Genomic DNA, 17100 nt, shown 5'->3' with positions numbered 1-17100 from the left:
GCCAAACTGGGTTGACATCTTTAATGCTTATGTCAGAGGCTGCAGGCTCCCTCTAAAATGACTGCAGACACTATCTCATCTCCATAAGCAGTCCCCTCAGGTTCTCCCCATTCTTTCTTCTTTGAAACTCCCGACCCCTGAGATCCTCAGATCCTTTCTCTCTGCCTAGACTATTTGGATAGCCATCTTGCTTTCCTGTCTCCCATGATGCTCTTCTCTTTAGGTAGTCCACTGGCTGATGGAAGGCACCAAGTTTCCAGACACCCAGTCCCAGGTAGTTCAAGTAGTTCAAGAGCAGTGATCTGGTACTCCTGGTTACCTGGTTTCTTGGGTAGAGGTTGGTTTAAAAGTAGGAGTGGAGTCTTCCCCAGCTCCTGCAATGGAGGAGGATGGAGGGGCAGGAACCAATGGCCTTTGCTTTTGGCTGTTGAAGTTCTTGGTCTTTTGGTTTCTATCAGCTAAGTTGGGTGTCAAGAGTTAGTTAAGATAGTGTGAACACTGAGTTCAGTAAAGGCCAGAAGGATGAGTGCTTTCATCTCTTCATGGGGTATTCTTCCAGAGTTCTGCACCTAACTCACTGAAACAGAAAAGGGAACGTATTAGTTTATACAACCAGAGCATAGATAGAGTAGCTCTCTCTTGCCCATTTTCTCCCTTCCTCTCACCTCTATATCTTGTTTTTGTTCCTACTTTAGATGAAATTTTATACATGGTGGGGATCTTGGCAGAAGTGTCTTTGGCATTCCTCTTTATGGTTTAGTTGTCGGGAGAAATAGTGACTTCCCTTTCCTAGCTCCAGTGTGAAAATTCTCAGGGGAAAGGTTGTCATGGGCCCTCCTGGGCCATTTGTCGACAGGCAGGCCAAAGGGGTTAGGGTAGTATGATTGGCCCAACATGAGTCCAGGGTTAGATTGGGCACTCCTGTTACCAGTTGAACATAGATAGGGGATTGGTGGCACAGACAAGGCCACCAGGAGATAGCACTGTGAATTGGGTCTCCCACAATAGATGATTCTGACAAAGCTACTTGCAATGCCCTATTTCTTAGCCACTTCTGCTTCTTTTTGGAATAAGGCAGGCCACTGATACATTTATCAATAAGAAATACGATTTTGTTATGGCAGAAATGAGCATGAAGTTAAAACAAAGAAACCCCCAGAGGGTTATCAGTAACCAGGAAATGACAAATAAATTAGTTCTGCCTTATTGTTCTTGATTATTTGTAGTTTTGAAGGCATGGGTGAATAGGAGATCAGGGTAAGGGTGAGTTCTTAGGCTCTCAGCCTGGAGACAATTAAAAAATAGAAACCCAGTACTTCCAGTTACCATGGGAGCATCTTCACAAATCTTGACACTGCAGAGGATAGGGGCTGTGGCCAGAGAGGGAAATAATTCCAAGACTTGGGAAGCTCTGCAGACCAAACAAGGTAGCTTCTAAGAGATGAGTTGAGTTGTAAATACAGCTAAAATATTACATTTGAGGTTTTTATGTAGACATATTTTAGAAACATATTTATTTTCTTGTCTGTAAAATTCTACATTGTCCTAGAGGCTGGCCTGCATAGCTTTTAGCTTAATAATATACAAGGTGGGCAGTGTTTGCAGAGGGATGAGGTCACTTAACTACATAGACAGTGTCACATTTTTAATTAACTATTGATTTGTAGGATTGTGTATTGAGGTTAATCAGCTTCAAGAAGAACAGATAACTTTACTTACCTGGCTTCCCTTAAACTCAAGCACATAAATCTGATGTGGAATGACTGCATATTAGAAATACAACTTTATTTATTTATTTATTTTTGTCTAGAAGTAATCAATGCAGCCTTGAAGAACAAGCACAATTCAACCTTCTATTTGTGAGAACCTTGTTTCATTTTTTTTTTTGGGTTATGGAGTAAAAGGGGACATATTTCTTTCTTGTTTGTAAATACCTCATTATATACGCTGAGCAAGGGACAAATGCAGTATTTTTCCAACAAGGAGTCACGGTACATCCCAGACCTCGCTGGAGCTAAAGTACAAGGATTAGTCAGGGCAGAAATATTGTTGAGCTTCCTAATAACTCGGGAGAATCTTCAGGTTAAATTTTAAGTTCTGGTGACAAGGATGAGAAAAATACACCAGGTGAGAATTCAGACTTACTGAAAGATGACTGTATCTCAGTGCCGGGTGGATGAAGCATGATTCCGTTTGTTGTGAGGTTGGGATCTAAGAGTGAATTTCAACCACATGGTTCTTTATCTGGCAGCCTCCCAAGAGATCCCGGAGCTCATGTCTTTCTTGACTAAATCTAAACCAACAAACCAGCGGCTCACCTAGCTGTCATTCTGGAATTTGGGAATGGCTATAGTTCTGTAAGCGTGGGCAGAGAAAAGCTAAGGAGAGGGTGCCCAAGGCATCACGGGACTTTTTACTTTTCACTCCCCTACAAGGTTTGGAGTTTCGAACCCTTTGTGATTTCCTATATTCTTTTTTGTTTAATTCCAGCTTACGTTTATTATTAGTCTGTATTAGTTACAGATGTGTAGCATAGTGGTTAGGCAATCATGTATTTTACAGGGTAATCACAAACAACATTTCAAGCACACACCTGGCCCTATACATTCCTATGTTCTTTAGATGGGCTTGCTGACTACTGGGTACAAAGGGCAGGTCAGCACTTCTCCCTTTGTGAGCAACTCTCTTTCATATTCAGAGTAATGTTGTTTAGTTCATGTAGTCCCCAGTGGTCATGTGACTCCAGTTTGTCCAATCAGATGGCTTGATCCTGCTTGACACATTGATTGGCTTGGGAACGGACATATCTAAGAATATCTCTGTTGCAACCACTCAACTCTGCCATTGTGGAGAGAAAGTAGCCATGGACAATATATGAGTGAATGGATGGATATAGCTATGTTGCCAATAAAACTTTATTTGCAAAACCAGCTGGTGGGCCAGATTTGACCTGCAGACTCTAGTTTGCTGACCCCAGAGTTAGACTAATTGGTACATGTCATTACCCTGGTGACTGTTATCTGACTGGTCGACATGTCCTAAAGTTGACCTAGTAATGCTGAAGGGAACTTATATCTCATGTATGAGAGAGAGGGCTTCTCTGCTTCCTCCTGGGAATGAAAGTGGAGCATGGAGCCCCACATGACATCACAGCGATGCTGTGAGCAGGCAGGGGACCAGCCTCAGGGTGGAGTGCAGGTTGAAGCTGGCAGAGGAGAGAGATGGAAAGAGTCTGGGATCTCGATGGGATTATCCAGGTACATAAGGCACTCAGACCCTGCCCTACCACAGGCCAGCTATTCATGCAAGTAGGCCACACAGATTTCCTTATTGAGTGAGCCAGCTTGAATATGGATTTCATTACTTGATTTTAAGAGCATTCTAACCAGGACAGTGTTCAAATAGATTTGAATGAATCTGGATCATTGGTCACTGAGTGAACCTGAGTAGTTTGGGGACACACCTTAAATTTCGGAGGGTGATATCATACATTCTCCAGAACAGGACCATATGCCAGAGTGGAAATTCCTATTATGTGGAAAATGGACTCAGAGCAGGAGAGTATGAATTTGGGACCCAACAGTGTTTATCATAAGGTTATTATTTGGTCTTTTGACTAAATTTGGAAGTAATTTATAATTGTTATGGATCCATTGATTTAGGAAAAAAAATGTTTTCTCAAAGAAAATGAAGATACAGGAGTTTTGACCAACTGCTTCAGGCTGAAGGCAGGGGCAGGATGGGGACACCTGGGGTGAGGCGTGGGTGGCGGTCCTCACAGAAGAGCCTCTTTTGTCTTTGACCCTGATCCCAGCCATCACCCTCAGGTTTCGTCCAGGTGGCTCAGGACAACAGCACATTTGTAAAGCATTTTTTCTGTTTAAAACATTTTATTTTTTGGTTGAGAGTATACATAATGAAAGTTACCATGTTAATCATTTAAAGTGTAGCATTTAGGGGCGTTGAGTACATTCACATTGTCGTGCAACCATCACCACCACCCTCTCCAGAACTTTCCGTCCCCCACACTGAAACTGCAGGCATTAGACATGCACTTGCACCCTCCTCTCCCCCACGACCATTCTGCTTCCTGCCTGTAAGTCTGATGATTCTAGGTACCGTACGTGAGTGAACTCATACAAGATGTATTGTTGCTTTTTTAAGAAAGGGAATACAGAGCCCACCCCTCCCACTCCTCCAAGGAGGGAGCAGGGGTCCAGGTGGGGGTGGGAGATGCTCTCTCAGAGTCTAAGCTTGCCTTGGTACAGGCCCCCCCACCCCCCAGTAACAATGACGAAAGCGGGCCGTGGCTCTGACCTGGGCCCGTAGGATGGGTCGGTGCAGACTGGCCCCTGGACCTGCCCCAGAGGCTGTCGGCAGGGGCAGGGGGCGGGGGCGGGGGCGGGGCAGTCAGCCAGCAGTGTGACCTGCCGGCAGAGGCTGAGTGAGCAGAGGGTAGAGGAGGAGAAGGTGCGGGTGGAATAGCACCCCTCGGCCATGGTCCCATGTGTCCCCACTCCCCACGTGGCCCAGCTGCTCCTCCGGGCCGCCAATTCCCTCCCCTCGCTCCTTGACAAACGCTCTTAGTGCCCGCAGCTCCGGCATAGCCTCCTCCGGCTCCCCGGCCTCCCCAGCCCCAGCCGGGCTGCTGCCGGGGGTGGTTGGACCGGTGGAGGTGGCAGGTGTGGGGGCCCCCAGGCGAGCGGAGCCAGGGGCCACGCCAGGCTGGCTGTCAACGCCTTGTCCCGGCTGACCTGCAGGTCCCGCTGTTGGCTGGGCACAGAGGCCTTCCACAGGGCGATGAGGACGGTATGGGCACCCCGCTGCTCACCCACTCCTCCGCCTCCAGGGCCGCCTGGGGTCCTGCTGGGTCCGGGCACGGCGCAGCCTTCCTGGCGCAGCCATGGCAATGGGCTAGCACTTGCGTTCACGCAGTCGGTGGACCCCGGCCAGCTCCCACTGGCGGACTCCCGGGCCCCTCTTGGCCACGCCGCCCCTGGTGCGCGTGTTCAGGAAGCGGGTGTGGCGGGGCTCCTGTGACTCAGGGTGCCGGAGGCTGGAGTTGCCCTTGTGGCAGATGCAGATCATACTGGAATTGGGGTTGTAAAAGGGCACCAGGGTCCTGCTGCTTGAGTCCAGCTCCTGCAGTGCCGGGGGTTCTCAGAGTTTTTCCCAGAGTGCCAGCACCACGTGCTCACGTGGCTGAAGCCTGGGGTGAACACCTTGCCATCCGCCAGGAAGATGCCCTGCTTCCCTTCGTCCCCTCGTGAGCCTTCTCCTGCTCTGCCACCAGGGTGGCCCGGGGTCGACGACGCACACTCTCCTGTCCTTTCACACAGTCCAGAAGGGGCTGCCCTTGTAGGTCCAGCTGACGTTGTAATGAGGTCGGGGTGCAGGCTGGCCAGGCGGTACAAGCTCCTCGGCTGTGCCCGCGTTCCACGTGAGCGCCACATTGTCGCAGCCTGTGTTGAACAGCACATGCAGCCGTGGTGCCAGGTAAGGATGCCCACTCACTTGGTGTGCCCCTCCAGCACCTGCACGGGCTCTGTCAGTGGGGAGCTAGCTGGTCCTCTGGGACCTGCCACACCATGACTGTGCAGTCCTCTGAGCTGCGGGCCATGACTTCATCGTTGCGGGGACACCAGTGGATGTCCAGGACAGGTCCCCTGTGTCCATCCGCCCCTGGGCAGGCCTGTCAATGCGGCCTGTGGGGGGCGCCTGGGGACCGCAGCACCAGCCTCTGGGAAGCAGGGAGGCCAGATGTGTCTTTTTGTGTCTGGTTTATATCACTGAGCATGTCTTCAAGGTTGTAACATGTTATATACTATTGTATATTTTGTTAAAAAATCTTTTATCTTTTATTTATTTTTGCGGAATAGCACATTTTTAGAAATTGTTATTCCAAATGGTGAGTTCAGAAAGAGAGATACAATAAGACATTAGGACTAACCCCCCCCCCCCAAAAAAAAATTAAAATAAAAAAGAAAAGCCCGTGTGTAGCCCAAGGTTCTGCTCACTGTCAGCACCTGCAGCTGCTTTAGTTTCTCTTTATCTGTGTCCAGGATGGCTCCTTGAACTCCGCTTGCTGTGATCTCCAGTGTCTGTCTCTCTGTGCTGAGACCCTGTCACAGGCAGAGTGGGAGGGGCGTGGGCTGTCATTTCCTAGCCCCGAGCCATTAGGGCTCTGAGCCTCAGTTTCTTCACCTGTAAGATGTGGATAATGACTGTGGTAAGTGTGTAGATATGTGTGTGTGTGTGTATTTAGATGCATGAATGAAATCACACTCGAAACAGCATTCTGCAACTTCCTTTTTTTTTTTTTTTTTTTGTATTTTTCTGAAGCTGGAAACGGGGAGAGACAGTCAGACAGACCCCGCATGCGCCCGACCAGGATCCACCCGGCACGCCCACCAGGGGTGATGCTCTGCCCACCAGGGGGCGATGCTCTGCCCCTCTGGGGCGTCGCTCTGCCACGACCAGAGCCACTCTAGCGCCTGGGGCAGAGGCCAAGGAGCCATCCCCAGCGCCCGGGCCATCTCTGCTCCAATGGAACCTTGGCTACGGGAGGGGAAGAGAGAGACAGAGAGGAAGGAGGGGGGGGGGGTGGAGAAGCAAATGGGCGCCTCTCCTATGTGCCCTGGCCGGGAATCGAACCCTGGTCCCTAGCACGCCAGGCCGATGCTCTACCTCTGAGCCAACCAGCCAGGGCAGCTTCCTTTTTTTCATAAGCCATACATATGTCTTGCAGATCTCTCCATGTCAACATGTACAACTTTGCTCCATTTCTTAGCAGCTGCATATATTCTGCTTCCTGGCCACTTATTTAGCCCCTCTTCCAAGTGTGGACATGTATCCTGTTTCCGGTGATTTGCTTTCCTAAATGATGCTGCAGTGAATTTCCTTGTACACCATCTTGGCTCAGGCATGTAAGCATCGCTCTAGGATCAGTCCCTAGAAGTGAGGTTTCCGGGGCAGTGGGTGTGAGCATTTAACATTTCAAAAGATGTGACCAACGTAGACAGTTTCATTTGCAAGAGTGTTTTATTAGGACAAAAACCTGTTAGCTTAGGTCCACCTTGTAAATGTTATAGTTGAGTAGTTCATTTATTAAATTGATTTGTGTTCTGCCTCTTCTCCAAAAGGGCTCAAGGAAGCTTTTCGCAGGAGGCAAAACAAATAAGGCGGAAAATAATAAACTGACAGTGAAAAGCCGGCATGGTAATAGTAACAGCTAACGCTTATTTTGAGAACTTGCTCTGTGCCCGACACTGTTCCAAGTGCTGTGTACGTATGAACCCATCTAATTCTCACAGTCTCACTAGAAAAGGATTGACAACCTTATGTTATAGATGGGGAAACTGAGGCCCAGAGGGGCTAGGTCACTTGTTTAGTGTCACACAGTTAGTAAGTGGTGGAGCTGGGATTTGAACCAAGGCAGTTTGGTTTCAAAATCTGCTCTCTTCGTGATTATAATGCTCTGCCTCTCCCAAATCAGGAGTTAAGGAGAGGAAGGGGGGAAGGTAGACAAATAAGATTATCAGTATTGCTGTGATTGATTTATTCAGCCTTTCTTTCATTCATTCAGCCATTTGTTTATTCACTCACCCATTCAACAAATAATTATCCAAGGCTGCTCTTTGCCACAAGTGCTGGGGATAACAGTGAGCGAAAGTATGTGTCTTGACCTCTGCTTTATTGTGAAGGTCAAATCACTACATGAATGCCCTCCCCTCGGTGCCAGACATTCTGATCGATGAGTTCATTCAAGAGTGAAGCCCTCTGAGCTCCCAGGACTTCAGCAGACCCCAGGATTGCTGTCCTGGTCCCCCTCTTGCGCCATCAGCCAGGGCCTGAGGCCTGATCTTGTAGCTTGTCAGAACCCCCTGGGAGGGGAAGGTGGGCAAGTGTGCAGGCCGTGCCGAAGTCTGGTCCCTGCACTGAGCTGCGACATATGACGTCCTTATTGTTAGGGTGTGGTAGCCTCTGGTCCCAGAGGGAAAGGGGACAGTCTTGAGTTTCTACTTCCTGTTCTCTGGTGAGGAAAGTGCTGGCCACACGGGCTCTCACTTTGCTTGGACACCTGATTGGCCACGCTTGGATAAATAAAAGTTTCTAGACTTAATTTTCCCATCTGTAAAGTGGCAAAAATCAGTACCATTTTTGCTTTGTGTATTGAAAGCCTGCATAAAGTAAACACAATACAACAAACAAACAAAATTTCCATTCCTTCAACAAGTAATTGTTTAGTCCTCAAAGGTGCCAGGCACTGAACTAGGCACTAGGGCAGGATGACCAAGCTCCACGTTCGCGGAGCACCCAGGCTTGTGGGGAGACAGACATGAATCAAACTGTCCCAGCACAAGTAACAGCAGGTGTTTATGGAGTGCTCACTACCTGCCAGCACTTACTTAGTTTACTTATTTCTAAGCACACTACTGACGTCAGCTCTGTCCATCTTTATAGCAGCTCTAAGAGGTGGGTGCTTTTATAGCCCCCCACTTTTTAGGTGAGCAGACTGAGGCACAGAATGATTAAGTAACATGCTCAAAGTCACATATAATAGAAGGAGAAATGAGGACTTACCCACAAGTCCCCAATTCCCATACCTGTATCCCTCAACAGGACATCATCTTGCTCCTATGCTATAAAGTGATATGGAGAAAAAGAATTGGATCGTCCATGAGAGAATAATAGCTGAGGGTCTGATTTAGAGTGGGGCTTTGCAGAAGACTCCAGGGAGGAGGTGGCATTGGAGAAGAGATGTTAAGAAAGAAAAGGAGCCAGCCTTGCAAAGCTGTGTGTGTGTGTGTGTATGTGTGTGAATTAAAAAGAGGCAGAGGGAATGGTACGTGCAAAGGTCCTGAGGTAGGCAAGGCTTTGGGGGCAATTGCAGTATAGCAAGAAAGCTTGGGCAGCTGGGATTGTTGAATTGAAGGTGCCTTTGAGACTTGCTGCAGTGCCTGGCACACTGGAAGTTGGTGTTTGCTGTGTCCTTTAGAAGAGATGAGAAATCAGACGAGCCATGGAAACAAGCTTTCAGGGAAAGCTTGCTGCCTCAAGCCTGTACGTGAGAAAAGGAGGTACCATCTCAAGGCATTCGCATCAGGAGCAGATACAGTACATCCCATCTGGTCTCCTTCACCAGTTGTGGGTCCTGCAGGGGACTTTTTTGCTGGGGAATCCTGGAGGGGCTTTGGGTCCCCACCTTTCGAGGAATCCTCTTTTGTTGAGTTCATTGTGCCTGTTTCCTCCCCTGGCCTTTCCCCGCCCCAGCCCCCATCAGCCCTGGAACAGGAAGAGGTAGTTCCAACTTGCTTTGAGAGCTGAGCAGATAAAGCTCTTTTACAATTGGTTCCATTGTAGAGACAGCATTCGACTGATTTATTCAAATCAATTCTGAGTAAAAGCCATAAAAGAGAGCTTAAAAATGAGTTCAGTTTTCCCGAGGAAACCCAGCTGATGTATTAGCGCCTGAAGCAGGTAGGCCTGCGACTGGTTCCAGAGGGGACTGGGGATCAGCCGGCACTCCAGGCAGATTCAGTGAGCTTTTTCCTGGGGGACTGACGTTGGAGGTGGCCCCCACCGGTGGCTGGGGATGCCGTGCTGCTTAAGCTCCCGGGTGGGGGGAGGGTCCAGTACTGCTTCTTCTGTGGCTCTTGTGGGGCAGGAAGCCTTGTTACGAAGCACCTTTTGGGCACGCAAGCTGCTGTAGCTGTATGAACAATCAGATAACCCGGGTGGAGCCCCTCCTTGTCGGCAGCCGGAAGGCCGGCGTCCTGGAGGGAGGCGAAGGCCTAGAGAACTGCAGCAGCTTGCCAAGTTAGTGGGGGGGGGGGGGGAGCCGGAATTCAAACTCAGGTCTCCCGGCAACCTTGTCTGGTGCTGTTTGCATCGCGGCATCAGTGTCCTGGCTTGAAAAATACACCCTGCCAGTAAGGTCTATTATCATTTATCCAGTTAAAAACAGCTATGTTTTGATTTAAGTCAATTTTCTTTTCTTTGCTACCTCGTATACATAGAGAAAAACTCATCGTAGTTGCTTTTATAAATATTTCTTGCCCTGGCCGGTTGGCTCAGCGGTAGAGCGTTGGCCTAGCGTGCGGAGGACCCGGGTTCAATTCCCGGCCAGGGCACACAGGAGAAGCGCCCATTTGCTTCTCCACCCCTCCACCGCGCTTTCCTCTCTGTCTCTCTCTTCCCCTCCCGCAGCCAAGGCTCCATTGGAGCAAAGATGGCCCGGGAGCTGGGGATGGCTCTGTGGCCACTGCCTCAGGTGCTAGAGTGGCTCTGGTCGCAACATGGTGACGCCCAGGATGGGCAGAGCGTCGCCCCATGGTGGGCGTGCCGGATGGATCCCGGTTGGGCGCATGCGGGAGTCTGTCTGACTGTCTCTCCCTGTTTCCAGCTTCAGAAAAATGAAAAAAAAAAATTTCTTGTTGAGATTAAAGACAGGAGGAAAAATAATTTCTAAGCTTGCTAAAGCCCAATTCATTGATCTTCCCTGCATAGAACTAGTTTTGGCCCTTTCAACCACGTTGTTCTTGTCGTTTAAACGCTTATGCCTGCGTCTGTCACTGACTAGCTGTGTGACTCTGATCAAGTTACTCAACCTCTCTGAGCTTCAATATTCTCAGCTACCTGATGGAAATAGTGCCCACCTCACAGAGTTGTTGTCATAATTAGATGACACAATGCATATAAAGCAGTTAGCAGTGCTTGGCTTTATCAATTGTTCAAAAATGTTAACTCTTTTAGAATTCTTTGCTCAAGGTAATAAACCTCTTCCCAGGTGGATCGTATCTGTTGGTTTTTCCTGCTCTAAAGCTGATTTGACCAGCATCTCATCCTATTGCTAGGGCTGTTCATGAACACGTCCCTCTCTCCCTAGCCCTCCCTGTCTCCCCCACGCATCTCTGTACACACTGAGCCCATTATATGCACACCTGGACTCTCCTTTCTGGGCTTAAAGTAAGAGATGGTAGCACGTGTGGGTGGGTGGTAAGAAAGGGTGAGTCCTTACTTCTTAGCCCATTTAGTCCCCAAGATTTCCCCTGCTCTGGACTGGGATGGAAAATGTCACATTTGGAGTTAGTGCATCCTGGGACCAGTAAGTGCAATGTCCACCCAGTATTTAACCCCTTTGATCCCTTATCCCTTCTACAGGGGCTCAGTGCCCAAATCAATCAGATGTCAGAGCCAGGACAAGGCATCTCCAGGCGGTGCTTGTGCCTGGTACCCACACAAATGCAGTGTTTTCTTGGCCAGCTGGACTGTGTCCCTGTATCTGTCATAGACACTTCCCTCCATGGGCACAATTTTGACATCACCACAGGTGTGCTCAAATAGGATTAGGTAGAGGGGAAGAAAAGGAAAGGGAAAGAGGAAGGATAAGAGAAGGAGAGGAGGAGGGGGAGAAAGAAGGGGTGTGAGAGGGATAGACGAGGAGAGAGGAGGAGTCAGAAATCCAGTCATCCACTGTCCTGAAGGAAAGGGGGAGATTTGCTCTGGCCGTGGTGCTGAAGTACAAGTCTAGCTGCTAGGAACCTTAAAGAAGTGAGCCAGCCAGCAAGAAAAGGGATGTGTGGTGAGGGTCATCAGGGATTATGTATTGACAAAAGAGGAGAAAGCCCAGGAAGAACAGAGAAAGTGAGAGAGAGAGAGAGAGAGAGAGAGAGAGAGAGGGAGAGATAAAGAAAAAGAGATAAGAGAGTTAAGAGAGGAAAAGATGTTTGCCAAGAGATAGTAGTGGGAAGGCTTCTGCCTGGATAAGGGGTCAAATGTCACAGACTCACAATAGGAAGACAACACATACTTTTTTTTTTTTTTTTTTTGGCAAGCATTTTCATTCTCCTCCCTGGGGGGTGGGGGTGGGGGAGAGAGAGTGAGCAAGAGCATGTGTGTAAGAACAGGGGTTATTATTACTATATGAATGCTGCTCAGCATTGGAGCCATTGCTCGGAGAACTATTTTACTCATGCTCATGAAACAGTATAGTAGCAGAGCTGGGACACAAACACAGGTGCCCTTGCCCACTGGGATTTGCTGAGGACTGGCAGCTCTGTGGGAGGAGAGATGAAAGATACTTCTGTTTTGTCTTAGGAATCTTTGACTCCTTGCTTGGCCTGAGGGATGGGGAGTCTCCTACTCTATCTGGATAATCAAGGGCCTCTCTCAACCCATGTGGTTGATGTGGTTGATGTTTGGTTGTCTCTGGAGCAATCTTCTGGAGGTAACCAGGGCTAGCCGTCTGCCCTCTGTGCCTCACACGAACCCTCCGGGGACTCGCTGCTCCCCACTAAGCCCAGGGCTTTCCATGCAGGAGGATGAGATGTTGGGCAGGTGGCTCATCATGGCCCAGCGCTCAGACTTGGCAGACAGCTGTACTTGGGTTCAGACCTGATTCCCTTCACTTCCTGAGGTCTGCGTGAGCTTTGTTCACCTGTTATTTTGTTACAAATATGGATGCGGAGGCTCTTGGGTGGTGAGTTGTGTTTGAACACAAGAAAGAGATAAAGATGAGGCTCTTGCAAATGTGAACCCTGGAATTAGAATAGACCACACTGTGGTCTTTGCTGGTCCTAAACAGTCAAGTCAATCTGATATTAAAGTGATCGCTAGAAAGGTCTGAGAGGTTAAGAGTCTTGGCTTGATGCAGACATATGAGTTTCAAGTCCAAGCTCCACCCCTTACGAGTTGGGAGACCTTGGATAAGTTGTTTAACTTCTCAGAGTCCCAGCTTCCTCATCTGTAAAATGAGGATATTAGTGACAACAACAACAATCATATCGCCCCAATGGGTTGTAGTGAAGATCTAATGAGCGAACACACATAAAGTGTTTAGAACAGTGCATGGCACATATAATACTAAGCTCTCAGAAACACCAGCTATTTTTTTCTTTTTTGCTAATATTATTACCATTTTTTTTATCAACCGGATGGCATGTGGAAGAACTTGTACTCTATCCTCAGTTTCTTTATCTGAAAAATGGGGCTGTTGGTAATAATTACCTCATAGAGTTAAGATGAGAAAGCAATGGGATCATATAAAGTGCCTCAGGCAGTGGTGGCACCCAAAGGCACTTCCTCCTTTCCTTGGTCATGTTCAAAATCAAGGTGTAGTAAATATTGGAGTGAACGCAGTTTGCCGTTTCTTCCTTTTTTTTGGGGGGGGGGGGGTCACAGAACTTGTTGCAAATTTAAATGCAGAGTCAGATCTTTTGAGAAAAAAAAGAAATATGCACATATCATTTTAGTGGTCCAGTCGTTCACGAGTTATTATTATTACGGGTTTTTATCTTATGGCCCCCGAAATAATTTTAATCTCCCCTTCACACAATGAATTACATAGACTTGCCTAGAAAAAAAAAGAATGTGATGCAGAAAAACCAGCCTTTAAGCGTCCAGCTCTGGTGATGGTGAGATGTTAGGGGTCTGAGGGCCCCAGGAGGCTTGGCTGTGAGTCTGTGGAGAGGCTTCTGAGCTCAGGACCTCTGCCTGCTTCGGGACTCATTGCGCTCAATGAGTCCGCCCCACACCCCTGTCTGGGGCCATCTCACGGCTCAAGATGATGGCGTTGGGTATTGGAGGGGCGCTGTCTTCCTTCTTCCCCGGTGCTGTCTCTCGTGCACGCAGGCTGCGTGGACGCTGCCTTTTACTCTCTCTTCAATAAACTGCAATTTATGGTGCAGTTGTGCCAGGGTGAAGGCAGGAATTCATCTTCGTTGTGAGTGTTGTACGTGTATTAAAAGGCAATTGGAGCAATCAACATCCCATGGCAGAAAACACTGGGACACAGCACATACCCATTTAGTAAGAGCAAGAGGAGGGGAGATCTGGATAGTCAAGATAAATATCCACGCACCCAGGATGCCTCTAGGGAGGTCTGGCAGGAATGGGTTAGGCAAATACGAATGTCTGATGTTTGTGTTCTTGTCCTGGCAGATGCTGTCTCATCAACTTGGTTCGGAGCCAAGGAGAGAAAACTTTGGGTGCTGGGGGGGAGGCATGGAAGAGACCCTCAGACACTCTGTTCATGAATTGGGTAAGTAGATGAAGAGCTGGATTGAATGATACTTGGGAGGAGAAGGAGAAAAACACAAGGATCTAGTCACATCCCAGAATTAAAGACAAGATAGGGAAAAAGTGACATGTTTGAACCTGGAATCTGATGATTTGTTGGAATGTCATTTGCATCTTGATAATATAACAAGAAAATTTTAAATTAGGAATAAGCCACCCACAGGGCTGATGGAAAGCTTGTGATGGCCCTGGTGGGAACTATGGGGTCCCCAAGAAATGTGCAGGTTCAGGACATACTGATACGCATGTGTTCCAAATGAAGTGAAGCAGGGAGACTATCAGCAGGGCTACATGACACTTGGGCAGATAGTTTGGGGGGGGAGACAGCCACCCTGTCCCCAGTGACCACAGATGGGAAGTAAGGTAGGATTTATGGGGTTCTCAGCAATATAGAGCAACACAAATCCTATTTTTTCTGTTCAGTATATTGGGGGTCATGGCCGACATTGGGAGTCATGGTTGTCATTGGAAGTCTTGGCTGACCTTGAAGATTATAGCTGACCTTGGGAGTCATGGCTGACAGCCGATGAAGATGCTGTATGTGGTGTGTAGGCACCAGATGCTACATGACTTGCAGGGCAGTTGCCCGAAGAAGTTATGGGTTTGGAAGGGTCAGTACTCCGTGTTGTGATTTCTCTTTGGAGAGGAAGCATCAATACCTTGGGACTGGGTGTCTTCCCTTATGGGGGCCAGTGCCCAGATAGCGGGGACGGGGAGAGTGCTTGTCTCATCTTGATGGCGCCCTGGCCCTCAGCCAACACCCTAAGGGGGGCATTAGTGGGAAGAGGGTTGTCCTAACTGCTGAATTCCTCCCTCTGCCTCCCAAATGGCTAGAAGTTTGCAAGAGGGATTTCAGGGGGGGAAGCTGTGGGTTTTCCGCTCAGCATGCCCTAATTCACGACCAGCTCACGATGTCAGACTCAGGTTCTTGTGGCAGACCTGGCTCCAGCGCAGGACGCAGCTGCCTGCCTCGCCCCCCGCCCCGCCCCCCAGCCCTGGCCTCTGACTTCCTGCCTTTGGCTGTCAGTCTCATCTATTCAGTCTCCCTCCTTCTCCCCTCACATCTGGAAGCCTTAGGACTCTAATTTCAGGACCAGACACGCTTTCCTTATAAGAAAACATATGGGTTAATGTTATTTTAAAAAAAATAGATACACTTTCTTTTTGAGCCTTTATGGTATGCCAAGCTAAGAGCTTTGTGTGCAGAATTTTGTTCAGTTCTCACAATTATCCCACAGGTGCTGTAGCGCCATTTTCCAAAGAGGGAACTGAAGCTGCCCAAGTTCAGGTTCCCCATTTGAGGTTATGGGGCTCAGCGTGAAGCCGGAAGCCCAGTCGCGCTCTGTCCCCAGCTGAGCTAACCTGCTCTCCAAGCCCACTGTGGAAGGATGACCGGGCAAAGGAGCTCCCCTCCCAAGTTCTCCTGACTCCGCTCTGCTTACCTCTTTCTGCCTGGAGCCAGCCTGGCCGCTGCTGGGTCGGGCTCCAGCAGATGTTGTTGGGACCTTTACCCACATCCCTTGCTCTCACTGCTTCTGCACATGCTAACTTACCTTTGCCTGAGGCTCTCTATGGCTACCAACTCCCACTTGCTGCAAGTACTTGGGAATTAAGACCCTCTAGGATGCCCTGGCCAGGTAGCTCAGTTGGTTCAAGTGTCATCCCAAGGTTGTGGGTTCAATCCCCGGTCATGGCACATACAAGAATCAGCCAATGAATACACAAATAAGTAAAAGAACAAAATGATATTTCTCTCTCTCCCTCTTTCTCTTTTTCTCTAAAATCAATAAAAAAAGACCCTCTAGGGAGTAGGCTGCCAGTCTAGATGTTGAGACTTGGTGGATGAACACCCCAGCTCCTGGACCTGAGGTGGCATGACTCCGAGGGCACTGTCTACACTTTCTCCCCGTTGGCTTAGCTCTAGGTGTTCACAGGGGCGACTTGGTTGACAACAAACCCTTTGTAAGCTGCCCTCCCTTCTCCATCCCATGTCCCCAGTCTATCACCAGAGTTTCCTAGAACCACCTCCAAAATAAACTGCTTACATTTGAATCCTTTGGGGGGGGGGACTCAAGGCTGTCTTTGGGGTCAAGTGCACCTTCTCAGTGGGTGTGTGGGTTAGGATGGCAGCCCAGAGACCCTGCCCATGCAGATGGTATGTGTTTTTGCAAATAACCCATAACCTCTTCCTCTGTTTCCATCACTGTAGCTTGTTGTTTTACTTATTTTTTTCCTATACCTGAGGTAGCATCCCGAAGAATGTATTGACATTTTCCCAGGTGAGGGTAACAGGGCTTACCTGGTCTGACCTTCCCCTCACCTTCCCAGTCATGCTTCTGGGAAGCTGAGGAGTGGTCCCTGGGGCATCTAGTCCTACTGGCTAGGTAAACGTGTGCCCTTTCTTTTGACGTCAGACCCTATGACCGTTTGGTTATCTCAGATTTCTCTGCCTAGTTTCAAATTCTGCAGAAATGTGGTTGACACTTTGACTGTCAGCCAGACTGGGGGTGTGGGGACTGGAGCCCTGAATTACACTTTCTTCCTAGTGATGTCAGGCTTTGTCGTGGTTAGGAGCATAGTAGGCTCGAAGTTGGAGACCCTGGGTTTAGACCCAGCTCGGCTGCTGTGTAATAGCCATAGGATGGGGGTGGAGACCCCCTGCACACATTGGGAGATGGACTTGAGCTAAAACTCCACTGGCCACCTGACCTCCATCAGCTCTACTCTGACTGGCGGATCCCCAGTGACCTTTTGAGTCTCCCAGAATTGGTGTCAGTACAGATTGTGGCCGGTGTCCATTGACCTTGGAAAGGTCTGATTTGCTTTCCCTCACTGCAGACTCTCTGGTGAAAGGCTGTGGATTCCTTTAGGCAATGCTGGGAGGAAGACTCATGATACACATTCTGGCAGCGTGCTAGGGTCTTCCCTCAAGGGGACCTGGCCACCTCTTCCTTCGGGGGTTCAGGGTCTGTAAACTGGCTCAAGTCTTGGAACTTACCGGGGGAGCCATGACTGTCTATT

General features: G+C 48.8%; 1 pseudogene; it reads right to left on the bottom strand.

Moving 5' to 3' along the window:
• Positions 1–4410: 4410 nt before the first annotated feature.
• Positions 4411–8604, bottom strand: LOC136404334 (coronin-1B pseudogene; annotated as a pseudogene).
• Positions 8605–17100: the final 8496 nt, after the last annotated feature.

Source organism: Saccopteryx leptura, chromosome 4 (genome assembly GCF_036850995.1).
Source record: "Saccopteryx leptura isolate mSacLep1 chromosome 4, mSacLep1_pri_phased_curated, whole genome shotgun sequence".
Taxonomy (NCBI): domain Eukaryota; kingdom Metazoa; phylum Chordata; class Mammalia; order Chiroptera; family Emballonuridae; genus Saccopteryx; species Saccopteryx leptura.
The sequence above is the reverse complement of the archived record's forward strand: the minus strand, read 5'-3'. Positions and strand labels throughout refer to the sequence as shown.